This window comes from Oxyura jamaicensis, chromosome 3 (assembly GCF_011077185.1).
Source record: "Oxyura jamaicensis isolate SHBP4307 breed ruddy duck chromosome 3, BPBGC_Ojam_1.0, whole genome shotgun sequence".
NCBI classification, from domain to species: domain Eukaryota; kingdom Metazoa; phylum Chordata; class Aves; order Anseriformes; family Anatidae; genus Oxyura; species Oxyura jamaicensis.
Genome location: NC_048895.1, coordinates 82,540,532 through 82,557,021, shown reverse-complemented (window position 1 = coordinate 82,557,021; position 16,490 = coordinate 82,540,532). Strand labels below are relative to the sequence as shown.

Sequence of the window (16,490 nt, the reverse complement as noted above, 5' to 3'; positions counted from 1 at the left end):
ACTTTCAGTTGGGCTTAAGGACATTTTCCACCAGAAGGTTTGTGAGTGCTGGAGCAGGCCACCTAGAGAGGCCAAGGAATTTTGTCCCTGAAGATTTTCAAAACTTGATGAGACAAGGCCCTGAGTAACCTCATCACACTTTGAAGTTAGTCTGATTCTCAACAGGAGTTTGGATCGGATGACCTTCAGATGTCCTTTCCAACCTGGACTTCTATGGGATTCTCTGGGTAGTACAATGCTGAGAACAACAAATTATATGAACATAAAGCTATATCTACAGGAGTTGCATCATGGCCACTAAAAGCTTTTCCTCCTCATGAATTCAAGTTCCTGTGATTTTGCTCCTCTATTTCTGTCTATGTGTCTTCTTGGCCAGGAGGACTTTTACCCGGAAGAACTGTCTTTGTATCACTTTCCTCCTTTCTTGCAGGAATTTTATCCTATGTGCCTTTAATCTAACCGAACTGTTTAACTTCATCAGCTGGTGATAAATATCTTAAGACTCTGTAATTTTGGAAGCTGATGCTGGAGTCATGTAAATACTAAAATTATGTCACTATAATATATAAATAAATTATATATAAGTATAATAAAACTGTAAAAATTGCTGTTGTCCAGGCATTGCAGAAAAAAGTCATACCTGTCCAAAACATGTTGGTTGTGTTGAAGCACTGTGAAAGGTTTTTCGACTTAGATATAGTACAAAGAACAACTTCCATCAGCTCTCAAGACCACTGTGAGGCAGGGAGAAGGACAAGTAGGTGTAGTTTCATACCTGTATAGCCATTCATTTGTGCTGCACGATATGTTGCGGCAGAATGAGAATTGAATTCTTTGTTACGCTTCTGACTTGTAGGCCACATCCTTCTTATTATACTCAAATCTAGTACAAGGCAAATAAAATATATGTACTTCAGGGCAGAGTATTCTCAGAAGGTATCCTGGCCCACTTTGCAATCCAACGAGATTAAATAAAGTAAAACAAAGTAAAAACAAAGTAAACATCCACACTTTTTTTTTGGTATTTAAACAAGTAGTGCAGAATTTCCTAAAAATTTCCGTTCTAAATTTAATTTTAAATTTTAATAGCATTTCTTTTTCTTCCTTTTTTTTTATTTTTTTTTTTAATTCAAGCTGTAGAGACTTAACTATTTGTTGCTTTAGTTGTCATTCAGTCACTCATGAACAGATCTAATGTGAAAAAATCTAGATTTTCAAAGTTGATGTAAAATGCTTCTATTTTGATTATACAGACACTCTGGAATAGCTTAAATGACCTACGCAAAGTGGAAAATAATGTCACTTCTTTTCAAACTATGCAGAAGAGATTGAAGCAAGACTTCCTTGAAATATCCTTTTAAAATTAATTTCCTGAATTGGCTGGTGATGAGGAATGTCAACTATTTCTAGAATACCAAGTCCGCTTGTCTAAAAGATATGAGATGTTGTTAGTACTATCTTCATCACTAAAACAAATGCCTTCATTTTACACTTTACATAGCTTTAGAAACTTTAGCATGCACACATATTTCCATCTCAGATATTTTAGAGATAATATGGAAGAATATTTCAGATTTCTAGAATTTAAAAAAAAAATAATCAACTGTTTTGTTAAGTGTTCTGGAACAAATTTTTCTTGGCCTCATTTTAGCTACACTAACAATGAATTTGGAGCTGAGGATTATTCAATGCCAAAATGAAATTGCTATGACTTTATGGTATGATTTGTATCTTAATACTGGGAATTCATTGTCTTGCTAGGAATTATAGGATTTAGAAAAAGGCCCCAAACAGCATTTTTACTTAAATTACTGTATCAGATGTATGTTCTAGCAATAAGAGTGGTAACTCTGAGTCTCCATCCACTGTTTATTAGAATGTGGTGAATTCTTTCACCTCTGCCAATTAGAGGCATAATTCCAAATAGCTTTAACAGCTTTAGGATAATTTTGGAATATTATTAGTGAGTGTGTTTCTGTTGTTTGCTTCCGTTTGCTCCCATTTTTGACATGGTTATGTTTGGCACAGTAATTTTAATGGTTTAGCAACAGACAAAGCATGCTTAGATATTTTCTTCCTTTACTTCATCTCCTATGCAAGAGATTTGGTGAGGCTGTTAAAGGCTTTTTCTTTTCCATATGTCCTAATTACCATAAGTATTTGGGAGATTGTCCCACAAAGTCCATTTTGTTTTCCGAATCATTAGCAATGTTAAAAACAAACCTTCTCACAGAAATGTTGGCGTAGGCTCAAGCACAATTCCTAGTTCATCAGTAACCCTTCCCTGAGCAAGGAAAGCTGTGTGGGGTCCATTACATGCAGTTCACTTGCCAAAGCACTGGAGGTTTAGTGTGTGAGATTCCAACTGTGCTTAGGTTTTTCATATACAAATACTTTAGACAAGACCAATTAAAAGTTAAAATCTGCTAAATCAGCAGGGAAGAAGAAAGAGGCAAAAGTTTTTGAGGTAATGAACTGCTACCTGCCGGTGCAAAGAATGGCACTGTGCTTTAACAAGAATCCCTAGACCAGGTTCAAGGGAATCATGGACATCTCTGTCTATGATGCCTGGTTTGTTAATAGCTGTGAAAGACCTAGACACCTTCAGCATGAGTATAAAGCATAAGGGAAAAATAATATTGTTTATAATTTTACCAAGCTTAGCACTTAGACGGGAACGTTTGAGTAAAGTCTCATAAGTAGGCTTCTGGTATGACTTTTTTCGGTTCCCACTTCACCAAAGGATATAGAGGAGCATTTCTATCAAACCACTTTTGACCGCTTTTGATATCAAACCACATTCTCTGCCTCATGGTTACTCAGGTGGTAGCAGTCAATGGCTCATGATTTTTTTCAGTGATAGACCTGTTCACCTTGTCTCCAAAGAGCCATTCCATCGAGCTCTGCAGACCCTCAGAGGTCTGGATGTTATAAATTTTATGCAATGGCACTGCATACCCTAAATTCTTAATATGGAGCCAACGAGTTTCTATCAGGGATAAAGCAAAATATATTCATCCACATAAAACAGTAACTTGCTGTACCAAAAATCCAAAAGTATGCAATATTTCTAAGAAAACATTTTCAAGATCAGCTAGCTTGGTCATTTTGAGTATTGACATTATTTTCCAAATAGCACTATGTCCTTTTAAAATGTTAAGACTACTTCTGCTGAAACTTAATTTGTAAAATATCTAGTATTAACTTTCAGACATGACAAAGGAAGGAAATAACAGAGAATTTGTTTAAGCAGCATTTTTTGTGATTTAAACTAGTCCTGCACGAGATAATTCACCATTACTGTGGGTTTTCAGTTACAGGACAATGATGACAGGGTTTCAGAAATAATGTGGTGTTGTTGCCTGTGCATAGCAATTAGTTAGTGGCCTAGTTCAGATGAGAGTTTCAGTGTTTTATAAAATGTCTGAAGAATAGCTGTCCCAGTTAACATAATTAACTGCAAGGAACAGTTGAAGGGTACAGTTTATTTATTTCAGGAAACATATTACTGAAAAAAGTAAATAAATCTGTGCTGTAAATGAGCTCTAGGGAGAAATATGAGTCAATGGGAAATTCTAGGTAGAGTACATGGAGTGGACCGATAATAACTTCACTATGCAGCACCAGTTATCTTTCCTGGCAAATAATCAGATACCTTCTTGCTTAATTTTGTGTTTATTGGTTTGTACTCGTAAGAAGCAAGAAGAGACTTCTCAAAGAAAAACATTACACATCTAGGACTGTTTATGTTAAAAATAAATAATCAATAAATAAACAGCTCTACAATGGTTTAATCCTAGCAGGATAGAACAGTATGTCTAAATAAAGCTACATACCACTACTTGTTACCCTGTGCTACTATTACTGGTTGTAGAGTCCTCATAATTCTTTAGGGAATGTTCACACCACGGATTTCACGTCATTACTCAAAATCTCTAAATCCCCATTAAAAACAGAATGTTATTTATTTTCAGTAAATTCCACCTCCATATAGCCCTTGAAGCCTGTGCTGCAACATTTTTCAGAAGGAAGGCACTGCTGGGAGAAAGAGAACAGCAGAAGTAGTGCTGAACTTTGTGCCAATAAATTATGGGGACCGGGGACTTCCTGAGCCAGAGTTTACCAGCCCACTATTACAATTAACAGCCATAGATTTTGTCTGATTCTTTTTTGAATCCCTATGCTCTGGTTTATATAATATCCCGGTAAAATGTGTTTCATAATTAACAATGTATTGTTTGAAAATTTTGTATCTTCTCAGCTCTCATCAGGTGTTGTTTTTTTTTTTTAACTCCTACTTCTGAAGTATGATAAATAATCAATACCCATTACCTATGCTAAAAATCTTTGGGGTTGAGATGACCAGTAATGCAGACAGTATCCAAAATGCAAGTGTACTATGTCTGGCTTTATGCCACATTGATATTCTCTCTTTCTTTTCCAGTTTTTATGCATAGATAATTTCTGAAACGCTTTTTGCTTTTCTTACTGCCTCTAAAAGTCTGTGCCAATCTTTGGTCTGTGGCCTCTTTCCTAAGTGGTCTTAAGTAAATTAGAATAATTCATTGTTTGTATGTATAATACTGGGATTAACTATTTAATCTGCCATTTCACTACCCAGTCACTTGGTATTGCGAGGACTTTTGAAACTGAATCTCACTCCACCCCCTCCTGTAGCTGTGAGCATACAGACTCTCTTTTACCAAGCTCTCTGACCATAAGGACATAGCTTTGTGAGTAGAAAAGACAAGATTTTTCTCATAATCCTGACATCATGCTTCTTTTCTGTAATTCTTGGAACAGTTCTTATGCACTTGCCCTGATGGCAAAAAAAAATGCTGCAGGTGAAATTATTTGTGGTACCTGAGTTATGGGTACGAGTATTACTGTCACTCCCTACAAAGTGTGAGCTCCCCATCCTCTGACATCTAGAAATCGTCGTACTTTTGCTGCCCACGATCCCTGGTCAAACCACAAAACCTCTGTTGCCACAACCGTTTTGGTGATTGATTGGCCAACACTAAACTGGATTGCAGAAGATTTATATGAGTTACATGTCCATAGCTATAATTTGGAGCACAGTGGCAATTTACCTCTGCAATAAATAGCTATTCAGGCTCTTACAAATCAACAAGTCTTTTAAAGTCAGTATAACAAAGTGATCCTGCTGTATTCTGCTTAAGCAGAAGGAGCTTGTAACAGAGTTTGCTGGTTTACACCTTAGTAGGAATGGAAAGAATCAAATAAAAAATGTAACACAAACGGTTTTGACAAATGTCTTAAATTACAGCTACATAACAGACGAGGAAGGCCAAAGGAGTTCCTGCAGTGCATACTGGTCCTAAAGCAATTCCAGTTAATGTGGCAAAATAAATGTGGGCCATGTTCCCAGAAATCATGGAATAGCTGAGATGCTGAAAAATATTAATGTAGACATATAAGGTTTAGTATGTACTTGCCCTTGGTACTGCAAAGGTCCAAGTGGTGAATTTGGACATGTGGAAACCAAAAAGGGATATAGGTGGTACCATTAATATATGTTAAAGAGAAATCTTGCCTCCTAAAACAGTAACCTAAGGTGTTTTTTTGTTGTTGTGTTGTTGGTTTTTTTCCCCCCTTTGTCACAAGAGTGAAACAATGAATTACTTCCAGTGCAAGAGTCCCCAGATCTATTTTTTTTTTTTTTTTTTTTTTTCACTGTGCAATGCAGACAGGTGAGCTGGTGAAATTTAGGTGGTCTGGAAAGGAGTTCTGCAGAAGGCAGAAATTCGGGGTCCTCACAGTGCATTCGTAAAAGAGGTAACTGGGTAGGCAGCATCTTTCCCTGTAATTCTTACACTTGTATTTGATTGTGGACTTTTTCTATAGGTTGAAGTTATACTATATACATACTTGCTTTAACTTCTCTGATCACATGTGCCTCAAAACTGAGCTAACTTGATTACTTTCCTGTGAGAAATATATTTGTTCTGACTGAGTCAGAACACTGTCCGTGCTTTAGAACTGGATCCAGAAAGGAATTGTTTGTTATAAGAACCATTTTTTGGCCATGCACTAAGTCTGGACTTGGGGCTTTGAGAAAGCTGCTCATCCATAGGGAAGGAGCATATCTTCCCCACATCGTGAGATGTTAAGTTCTCTTTAAACAGTTTCTCTTATAAAGAATTCAAATGGTTTAAAGTGTTTGCTCTCAGCAGATGTTTTTGTATGCTGAGTAACATCCATAAGAATATTTTGCGGTTGGGTCAGAAACAGAAGCTGTCAGAAACTTAATTTCCATATCATGACAGCACCACTGCAATTTATATGTCATAATGAATCTGACAAGACAAAGATGCAATGAAAGCATGTTTCAGTAACAGATAGCCTTTGCGTAACATTTAATCTCCAAAGTATTTTGTAAAGACCAAGTGAACAATCTTTATGTCATCTATCTGGAAACATGTAGCTGCACATTTCTACTGTCGCTTTGCAAACCAATATGTCAAATAAAAAACTGCCCATCATACAAAGTGCTGAGCACCAAGAATTTCTCCTGTTTTACGAAATGAACCCTTCTAAAACTGGGCCTTTAAATGATCTAGCGGCTTTTGTAGGGAATATTTTGATGACTATTCTTTTTGTTGTTGTTGCCTTTGTTTGGTTTTGTGGCATGGAGGACTGTGATCTGGAGTCAGGACATGCTGGTGTAAACTAAAAGACATAGTCCCCACCCCACTGTTTTCAAAGCAAGGTCCCAGTCCAGCAAACATTTGGGTGAGTATTATAATTTTATACGTGCGAGAGGTTGCCATTAGACTTCCACTGGGAAAAATTTACAGAAAGACCACACCTGCTGAGCTTCAGTCTTCTGGCAAGCACTGCACAGAGGCCTAATGGGAATGTGCAGGGAAGAAAGGTTGCCTGGATTATAAAAAAGGGTGTGAACCTTCCAAACTCTCAGGGTATGTGCAAGTTTATATTTGGATAACCCAAAAGCTATGCATGCAAATTGTCAGGGAAAATAAATGAATGGTGCATGTGCAGTATATCAAACGTCTTTGTGTCTCAACCAATATTTTCATATGCACCAAAGCGCACATTCCTTACCGAGGGTTATATACAATGAGACATGTTTAGAGTTTGGAAAGCCAAATGATTTGAATGTATCTGAATGCAGAAAGCAGTAACTCACTTTCTTTAATATCCAGGAACAATTTTTGTATTCAGTTATGGCTTTCAAAAGAAAGTAAATGATTTTCTGATCTAACAATCATGAGACACTTAATGCTAGAATTTATTTTTGAAGTTTAGAATAATGAAAATGGAAATGCTGTCTCAGCCATTGCTTCAGTTTCTACTTTGTTTCCTTTGGCCACATTTTTTTTTTCATGGAAACTCCTGTAACGTATTTTTTAAGAAACTATGTCATGTTTTATATATGAAAAACATCATGAATGAGCTATATATCCTTTACCTGATCTCATGGTTCCACTCTACAACTGTAAATCTCGTGTTTCTGTATTATTTCTTTCTGATGACTCATAAATCTCATCATACTAACTTTAGCGTGTTAGGTATATTTATGTCCTAAAGCTATTATCAGTTGTCTTAACCCCTTAACTGGCTCTACAGCTCTTGCCAGCTTTGCAGGGACTCCCAATGCTCTCCCTTTGCACCGCAAACTCCTCAACAGTCTGTGACAGGTCTAGTGTTTCATCTGGAGTTCAGGTACAGCATGTCTATAGGTGTAGCTTCTGAATCTTCTCCTTTACACCCATAGGTGGCATTCGTACCAGTTTGTAGCATGACGAGCCTTCCCTGTGCTTTCTGAAAATATCTGACATCTCAAAATAATTTCTCTCAAATGGGCTGGTAATCCAGTATCCAAGACACTGTAGATTTAGTCCAAGATATATTTAAAAGACTCTGCATGAAGTAAAGACTTTAAATCTGCCTTTCTACTCAGCCTTTTTTTTTTTTTTCTTTTCCCTGTTAACTGAACCATGCAGTGTAACAGCCTGCTCATTTCTAGCAGCCGTGATCCTGTCTCCTGCTCACTACAAGCTCCCTCCTGCCAGGTGCTGAGCTCTCCAGCCATCATTCATCACAGTCTTTAGATGCTTTGCTGCTGGGTGAAGATCAGTGTCTAGCACTTTTCAGGATAAAGATCTGCTCCAAGTAGGATCATTCGTCCTTTGCTCCTGTCAGAGGATGGATCCCAAATCAAGGAGTTATCTGTTCTTCCTGGTGCATTTATCTGTCAAGAGAGATATGATTACACCAAAATGGGGGACTCTGAAATTAGCTAAATTTAAATATCCCATCTGCATTGCTCAGTAATTAAGCTAAGATTATGATAAACTCTATATATCTGCATAAAACTTAAATTAGTAATAAAAATAAATTAATAATCTAATGGTATATAGACCACATTTTAACTTTATTATTTTTTCATCAAGCAATAATGAACTAGGAATTTGTCCCAATGCACTAAAAACCTAGCTAGTAACTCCTAAATTATTTTTGAATTAAGAAAACAGAGGCACATGGGCTGCACAGAAAGACAATGAGAAACTTGGTTCACATACATACTGCAGTAACAACAAAAAGCAAACATTTTCTGGGAAGATAAGGATTCACACAGCAACCTTATGAGTGGACTGAGAGAAGGAGAGGGACAAAAAAATTCAAATGTGTAAATTGGCTACACCTTGTTTCAAAGCATAGCAGTACAGGCTGTACACAACAATACTCTACAGAAGTTTTATAATCAAAGCTCTACCTCCCAGTGTGATTTGCATTAACTCTGCTGGAGTCGGTGCAGTTGCATGCACTTACAGTGTGGTGTACCAGCTGCAGTGAGCCTGAAGTAGCTGTGTTTCTCTAAGCTGTGTTTTGTTGTACTGCAACAACTAAAGCCGTGTCCTGTCCCATTAAAGAAAAGAACTTTGCCATGTCTGTGCATTGGAGGGGGACAGCTTTTCAGGCAAGGAGAAGATTTTGATAACATTACTGACGCTCCAACACTTTTCTAATGCATCTTGTTGTGAAAAAGGAAAATTAATTTTAAGCGTGACCTTCTTTTTTAAACATTATTCTATTATTCTCCCCACACATCTTACCTAATGCACAAGGCATGCCTTACTTCAGCCAACTGAAGTAAAGGTTGAAAGCCTGAGCCATTTCAGACAAGCTGCAAAGACAAAGGACCTCTCGTCTTCCCTCTGCTCTCCTTTGGAGCCAGGATCTCAAAGTCCCTTTCTAAGGAGGACCAGAAATTCCTGGCTTTCACTCCAGCACCCACTACATTACTGTTGCTGCTCTCAAGAGAATGAATTAATTCTCCACAGCTGTGTTGTCTTGTAACTTGTTCCTCCAAGACAAACCACGCTTGTCCTTTCTCTAGCCCTGAGAGAGGGAGTGAATGTTACGTCCTGCTGATAATCCGCAGAAGCGACCCATTTCTGTAAGTACTCGCTCATATCACTAGCATATGCTTCAATAACAAAGATGGGCACAAAGTAGCGTGCACTAGCTACGGTAACCAAGATTGTTTCGACGTGCAGCAGCGCTGACCTGAACAGCTTGCTTGTATACCAGCATGTGTAAGTGGTGCAGAAAGGCTAGGGGGAAAGCCAGCAATAATTTAATTTAGTGGTTGTACTGGAAAATTAAATATTAAAAGAACCATTTTGAGGCAGAAGAGCTTTGCAGTTCCTACCCTGAAAAGGCATTGAACTTCCACCACCAGATTTGCCTGTGGACATGAGCAGTCGTTCAGCTCCTTGCTGCCCCACTTCTTTATCTGAAAAGCCCTTGATGTACAGCATGTTGCAAACACACATTTCTCAATTCTGAAAAGTACCAGAGTGAGGAAAGCTGGACAGAAAAGAGGAGCTGGACTGGAAATCAAGAACATTCAAAAAGCGCTGAAGTTTTTAAGGCAGAATGTAGAGCTGTACCCGTGTTTCTTAGGAAGTGATGTTCAAGAGGTTGCAAAGATTATTTGCTAACTATCCTGAGGCGATGGTACTTGCCTCCTAACCAATGAATCCCACCTTTCCTTTCAGTTCTCCTGCGACCTCCTGCATTTTCCCAGTACAATGCGTTATTAGCAAGTCCAAATTTATTTGCATCTGATAACAAATGAAGTCTGGCTATGCTGCACCTACCAGTTGTTTTTAGATCTGCCCAGCTAGGTTGAGGTCTGCTGAGTACTTGGAAAAGCAAGAGCTCTGAGGCAGCTCTAGATGCTGCATGAAGTGCCTTTGGTAGCTCTGATGAGTGACTCTTTCCTTTCTGGGACTTCTGTTACTGTATTTGTACACACGGACCCATTTACGCATAAGTGGGACAGTTCAGAGATGTATGGTTTGGTTTTGGTTATCCAGTTGGAAGATAAGGTACACAGCAAGTAAGGAGACATTTTGTAAGTATAATCTTTGACAAGAAAGCCTTTGCAATATGATCCCAATAAACTGTAGTGATCTGAAATCCTACTGTAGGTTCAGTATCACTAGTTACAGTATTTGATTAAAGTCCAACAGGGCATGAGAAATTACTTTTGACTGATGAAGAATGATTTACAATTAGTTAAAAAAAAAAAAAAAAAAAAAAAAGTAATAAAGGCATTAAGGAATGTGCCAGGTTCATTTACTTGACAAATGAGTGTAAAGCTACTTACAAAACCACTTCAGAACATAACAGCACCTGGACTGTAACATATTTTGTAGCAGCATTGAAGAAAATAAGAAGCTTAAGAATTATAACAATAATGCCAGGAGGTATAGCTAAGATACAACACACAAAGGGTACAGGGGCAGACTTCCATACCTCTCTGCAGTTATGGTGGTGGATCCTCCGCGTGACTGACACAGTAGTGACAGTGGTCAGAGGAACCAGCAGGTAGGGAATGTGTAGGCAAATGCTATACTTATGGGTTAGAGCATGGTTTAGTGGTTTTTAGTTTGGGTTTTGCACAAGGGGCTGTAATTCATTTGTGTTACAATAGTGGCCAAAATCCTTGACAATATTTAGTGCTTTTTAGGGGTGGAGAGGACAAAACACGATGCATTCCTTACCTTAAGGTGCTTAAAGGCCTTCGTTCAGCAAAATGCTTAAGAGCTTTATTCTCTTTCTTCCCAAGCTACAGTTAGAGAAAAGGGGAGCAGAGCAGCAGAGATGATGTGAGCTGGCACAGGTACACACTTAGTCACTGGAGAAGGTGAACAGAGAATATGGAAAACTCTTCTCAAGATCTCCCCAGTTTTCAGTGCATGCCTCAGCTAGTTAAGAAAAGCATAACTGCATGCATAGACAGTGAAGAGGCCATTAGATACTTTATTTCTCAACATTTTTATTTAAGCACCTTCCCTTCATTTTCCAATAACGTACAGTGATTTTCCCTCAAACTTCAAACAAAATTGATTTGTGATGAAGCTGAGAAGGTCCTTTTTAATTCTCACAGCTTTTTGACAAAAAGCCTTTGCAGTAGAAAAAGAGATTCTGAAGTTGACCAGGAAGTGAAATCCTTGATGCCATAAGCATTAATCCTATCTTGACTATTGCTTTGCTACATTACATAGGAGTGAATGAAGGAATTAATTGATGGTTTTAAACTGGTGTGTTGCAAATGCCAAGCTTTTGTATTTTACATTTCAATAATACTGCAATAATTTTGACATCTAGCTTTTTAAAATACTACACTTTCTCAATTTGTTTATATTGGCGATGTTCGGCATTTCACATTTGTGTAGGAAACACCTACCGGTGGCTGATTTAAGCCACTTGCTGACTGTTTTTAACTTGGTAATTATATCGCTTTGTCAACAGCATTCAACAGGATCAACAGCAGAATGTGCAGTATTGCAAATATAAATAAATTATTTTAAAAAGCTTAATTATGCAGATTTATTTCTGACGTGTAAGATTTATATATGAGATCTTCAGATATTCCATATTTATTACACACCTTAGATAGTTATTAATTGTTTGTGTTCTGTATATTTTGGTAGCCCTAAGCATTTTAGTTAAATTTCCAAACTTTGAAGAAAAGGTTTTGCTTGGCTGCTGGCCACACTGAAGTGGGAAGACAAAGCAAAAATAACCCTTACCACCTAAAATATTGGATCATTTCTAGCTTCCATTGAGGGCAATACAGCTTTATCATTGACTTCTTCAGCACAGAGGTTGTAACCCTTATATCTGGGATTTCTTCCAGTATCTCTTCAGTGGATGGGAAAGACATGCAGATTATGAGACAGACAGCATCAGTGGAGGGTATATAAAGACTTCAGCTCATCTGACAAACGAACAAAACATCTTATTCTCATAGAAACCACACAGGCAATGCCTGTGCTGCTCTTGGTCTCATTGAGCGAAGTACCCTGCAGACACAGGGTCTGAATCCCTGCTTCTCCTTGCAGGCATTGAGGCTTGATGATGGTACTTGCTCTGACTCTCTAAAGAAGATAGCACTTCCCTTTTCAATTGTTGACTCTATTGGTAGCTGTGCTTCCAGAGAGGAGTAGAAATTATTTTGTTAAAAAGAGCAGCACACAGCTAAGAATGTATCAAGAGGCTGGTCAGGCAACTTCCTCTAAGGTATGTGTATTTATTTATTTCCCTAGTCTTTGCTTTATAATTCTTATTATTAATAGAGATAAAAGGATGGAGGTCTTGAACTACTCAAAGGCTCATTGTCAAAAGCAGAAGTGAATTGTAAACACTAGCATCCTCGTGGTTACAGCAGCTACCAAGTAACTGGGAGCCTTGGGCTCACCTCCCTTCTCAGTCTGGTGTGGCTTGATGGCTCCATGATGTCTTTCACATCTTCCATGTCTCAAAAGAGTGCTTAACTAGCTGGGCTGAAGCTTGAAACTGTGTTGGGGAAGGTAATGAGTACTTTTGTGTTCCTCCAAGTTCAGGTACCTCAGAAGAAGGCTCAAGTTGACAATAAGTGAGCAGAATTCTTCTATCTGCAGCTTGACCCAAATGTACTCCAAAAACTGGGTGAGCTCGCAAGGTTTTTATAAGTTGGAGTGGAGCTCGATAAGGAGCAAAGCAGACTTTAGTTCAAGTCTCTGGACTCTATCACACAGGAAAGCACTTAGACAAACAAAAACATTAGATCAACAGAACAGGGTCAGACCAAGGACCCACCTAGCTCCAAATACACTCTCCAAATGTGCATATAGAGCACATTAAATATTTGAAGAGCAAAGACAGCTTCCTGCAGCTTATGAAGGTGAACAATAGGAAGCACAAGAAACAAGCACTGGTGTTCAACTGAAATCTTATCCTGTACTCCTCAGAGAAGCATACTTTCTGATTACTAATGGCAAAGAGCCAACTGCCTCTAACTGCTGTGGAGGCAATTCCCCAAGAGTTCATTTATTCATGGTGAAGAAATACATGGCATTTTCACATTTAAAGAAATATGACAGATGGTAGCTTCTGTTGGAGCTGCATCTTCAAGATGCATGAGACCTCATCAGCTAATGTGCCCTCTGCAGAAAAATGATATGGCTTCTCCTTCCAGAGTGCCCAGAGCTGGTCTTGTTACACAGTTTTTTCATCTTTTGAGAAAGCTCACTGAGATCATCTGTATTGATTCTCATGTCTCCACTGAGTGAGGTGTTTTCATGTATAAAATATGTTGATACACATCTACTGTAAGGAAAACAACAACAACAACAACAGCAACAAAAAAAACAGTGGCTTCCAGCAAACTTTGTAGTGACACTTCCCAGAATACTCTTCTGAGTGAATTCTGGCTCAGGAGCCAACTGAGTTAGAGGTGATGCATTTAGTTTAGGGGTGATGCATTTGAGTTAGAGGTGATTTGTTTACATTAAAAGCCTGGAACAGATTTTGCTTGCATGAATTTGTCCAACCACTTTTGATTTATGTGAACTTTCAGCATCTACAACATTATGTGGAAAGGAGGTTCACAGGTTAAATATGTGTGCATGTAAAAGTACTTTCTTCTGTTTAATTTGAACCTGTCACCTGCTAGTTTCATTTAGTGTCTCCCCTGTTGGAAAAGACAGAGAAAAAGCAATCCCTATCCTCTGTATTCCTATCTCCTTGCCACTCAAGATTTTATAAAACCTTCTCTTGTTCTTCTATATCAACTCTTTTCCAAAATGAGTTGGCCATTTTCTCATATGGAACCTGTTCTATACTTTACATCATTTTTGCTGCCATTTCCCTTTTTTATTCAATTATTTCTGAGAGATGAAGAGAACTGCACAAAGTATTCAAGATGTGCGGACATCTTCATTTTATTGTGGCATAGTACCATTTTTCATTTTTTACTGTATTCTTTCATGATAATGCCTAACTTTCTGTCTGCTTTAATAGCTGCTCAACACTGAGGTGATACTTTCCTGGAAGTAACTGTGTTTATGGCATGATTTCAAACAAAAATGGTAATAGTCAAGTTGGGGTCCATCACTGAAATTGTTTCTTCCCCTACACATCACCTTATAGTAATCTCTACTGGATTTTATCATCTATTTTATTACCCATCACTCTTTTTACATCCTTTTGCAGCTCTTCATGGTGGTCCTCATCTTTAATTTACTCAGTGGCTACCTTTAGTACCCCTGCAAACATTCTGTGGTACCTAATTTGTTCCTGAAGACCCTTCTTGGACTTAGCTTATGTTGTGAGAGTTTGAAAGAAAAAAGTTCTGGCAGTGTTCAAAAAAAAAAACACTCTCTTCCTCCCCCTTTCTTCCTCTTCCACACTAGACTCTACTACTTTTAGAAATGGAAGACAGAGAGGGTTGCTTAGGTACCAGGGGTAACCTTTCCCATTTCTTCCCTAGGTAATCGGATCTCTTCCCCAGTCAGAGAGACCTAACACATCAGTCTTCATATATCATCTTCATGAGCTAAATTGCCAGAGAAGTTTATGATCTAAGTTACGAAAAACTCTCTGTGAAAACAAATCATTTATTTTTCCAGATGCCTGGACTGGAGAATGCAACATGTGACATTCAAGGTAGATAAGCAAACAGCTAAAGGCAAAAGTAATATAATAAAACTTGTTCTTGGTGTATTAAGTGGGAATTTGGCTATTTTTTTACTGAATGACACCCTCTCACAACCAGGCACCATGCTGCTGGAGTGCTCTTTCCCTTTAGGCACTCCCTGTTTACCCTCTGCAACAGCCACCCAGGTCTTTCCCTCCTGGCATAAATTTAATGCTGGCCATATACAGGTAAGCTAATTCCTCACACCTCTTTCTCTATTATCCATAGAGCCCTGCAACCTCTAACCCAAAACAATATGACTAAGATTTACACTACCAGCGGGCCTCTTTCTTCTGGGGGAGAGGAGCCAAGAGGGAATTTCCTACCTCTTCCTCTCAAGCAGGTATGTGTTCTCCTCATCAGCCTTTGCTAATCCTGTCCATATCCTCAGGCACAGATTCCCAGACTCGTCAGTTTTCTCTGGCTCCCTTGCACCAGGCTCTGCTGCATTCAGTGCTTGAACCAGTGTCTCATTTCACTAGCCACAGTTTTATTTGGCAAACCTGTAAAGGGTCTTAATTTGCTGATGTAATTTTTCTATTTAATCACTGTACTTTTTTCCTAACATTGACATCTCTGCCAGAGAGCTATTTCTATAGCTATTAACAGAATTACAATTAGTTAGTCCATTAAAATTAAAATTGTTGAAATGTTATAAATGGTATTCTACTCCTGTCCTTAATTATGAAAATATTTTAATGTAATTCCAAATCCTATGTTATTGTGAGAAGGAGTTTGATACAGTGAGAATATGAAGATTTTCCAAATTCAGATCAAAACCAATGCTGTTTTCATTGGAAACCTGAACTTAACAGTTCTAGTTTTGACTTTTAATTTCTTACTCGCACAGACAACTAAAGGATTAGTTACTTTGTAAAGCACGTAGATGGTTAAAACAGCTCATGAAAATCCCTGAACATATGTTATTTTGTGTCTTGTTTTCATCTATGGTGTATCTGTTATAACATGAAGATCTGACAGGTTATTTGTGAACAAGTCAAACCTTAGCTTGTAATGGTGAAATGGCAAGAAGAAATGTTCCACCTTGGTACAGTCTAAGGTAGAATATCTTGCAGATTTCTTTAGTTTGTCCTTCTACTATTTGTTTCTGTAAGAACAGGTCAAACATGAATGACACGTGGATTTTTTGCATTCTCCAAAATCACAAGAGGACTGGACAAGTCTGTAAAATAAAGATTGCTATTTAATTTTCATTTTGTTAGCAGCTGGATGTTAGGACATTTCTGAAGTTTACATAAAGCTTTCACAGTTCACAGTGTAACATCTGCAAAAGTTACAGTATCATATGCAGTTTTTCTTTTGTTTTTCTTTTGTGCATAGGATTATCTTGTACTGGAATTCCAGAACAGTGTGAAACAGAAGGAAGCAAAAGAAATACAAAACTAACATGGGAAATATGGGGAGAAAAAGTGGAAAGAAAGAAATCCTGCCATTTCTGCTAATCTAC

At 38.0% G+C, this 16,490-nt stretch overlaps 2 long non-coding RNA genes across 4 annotated transcripts; one reads left to right on the top strand and one right to left on the bottom strand.

The window, feature by feature from the left end:
* Positions 1-8,039: 8,039 nt before the first annotated feature.
* LOC118164888 lies at positions 8,040-9,209 on the bottom strand. Its single transcript, XR_004749722.1, has 2 exons — positions 9,105-9,209; positions 8,040-8,239 (listed from the first exon to the last, which is right to left on the bottom strand). It is a non-coding gene; the product is annotated as an uncharacterized LOC118164888 (long non-coding RNA).
* LOC118164886 lies at positions 9,161-16,452 on the top strand. 3 transcript variants are annotated; one of them, XR_004749717.1, is made up of 5 exons: positions 9,161-9,448; positions 12,133-12,585; positions 14,816-14,991; positions 15,251-15,365; positions 16,364-16,452. It is a non-coding gene; the product is annotated as an uncharacterized LOC118164886 (long non-coding RNA). The 3 variants fall into 3 exon arrangements; XR_004749716.1 differs by having other exon boundaries at positions 9,163-9,448; positions 12,203-12,585; XR_004749718.1 differs by having other exon boundaries at positions 9,164-9,448; positions 12,408-12,585.
* The last annotated feature ends 38 nt before the right edge of the window (positions 16,453-16,490 follow it).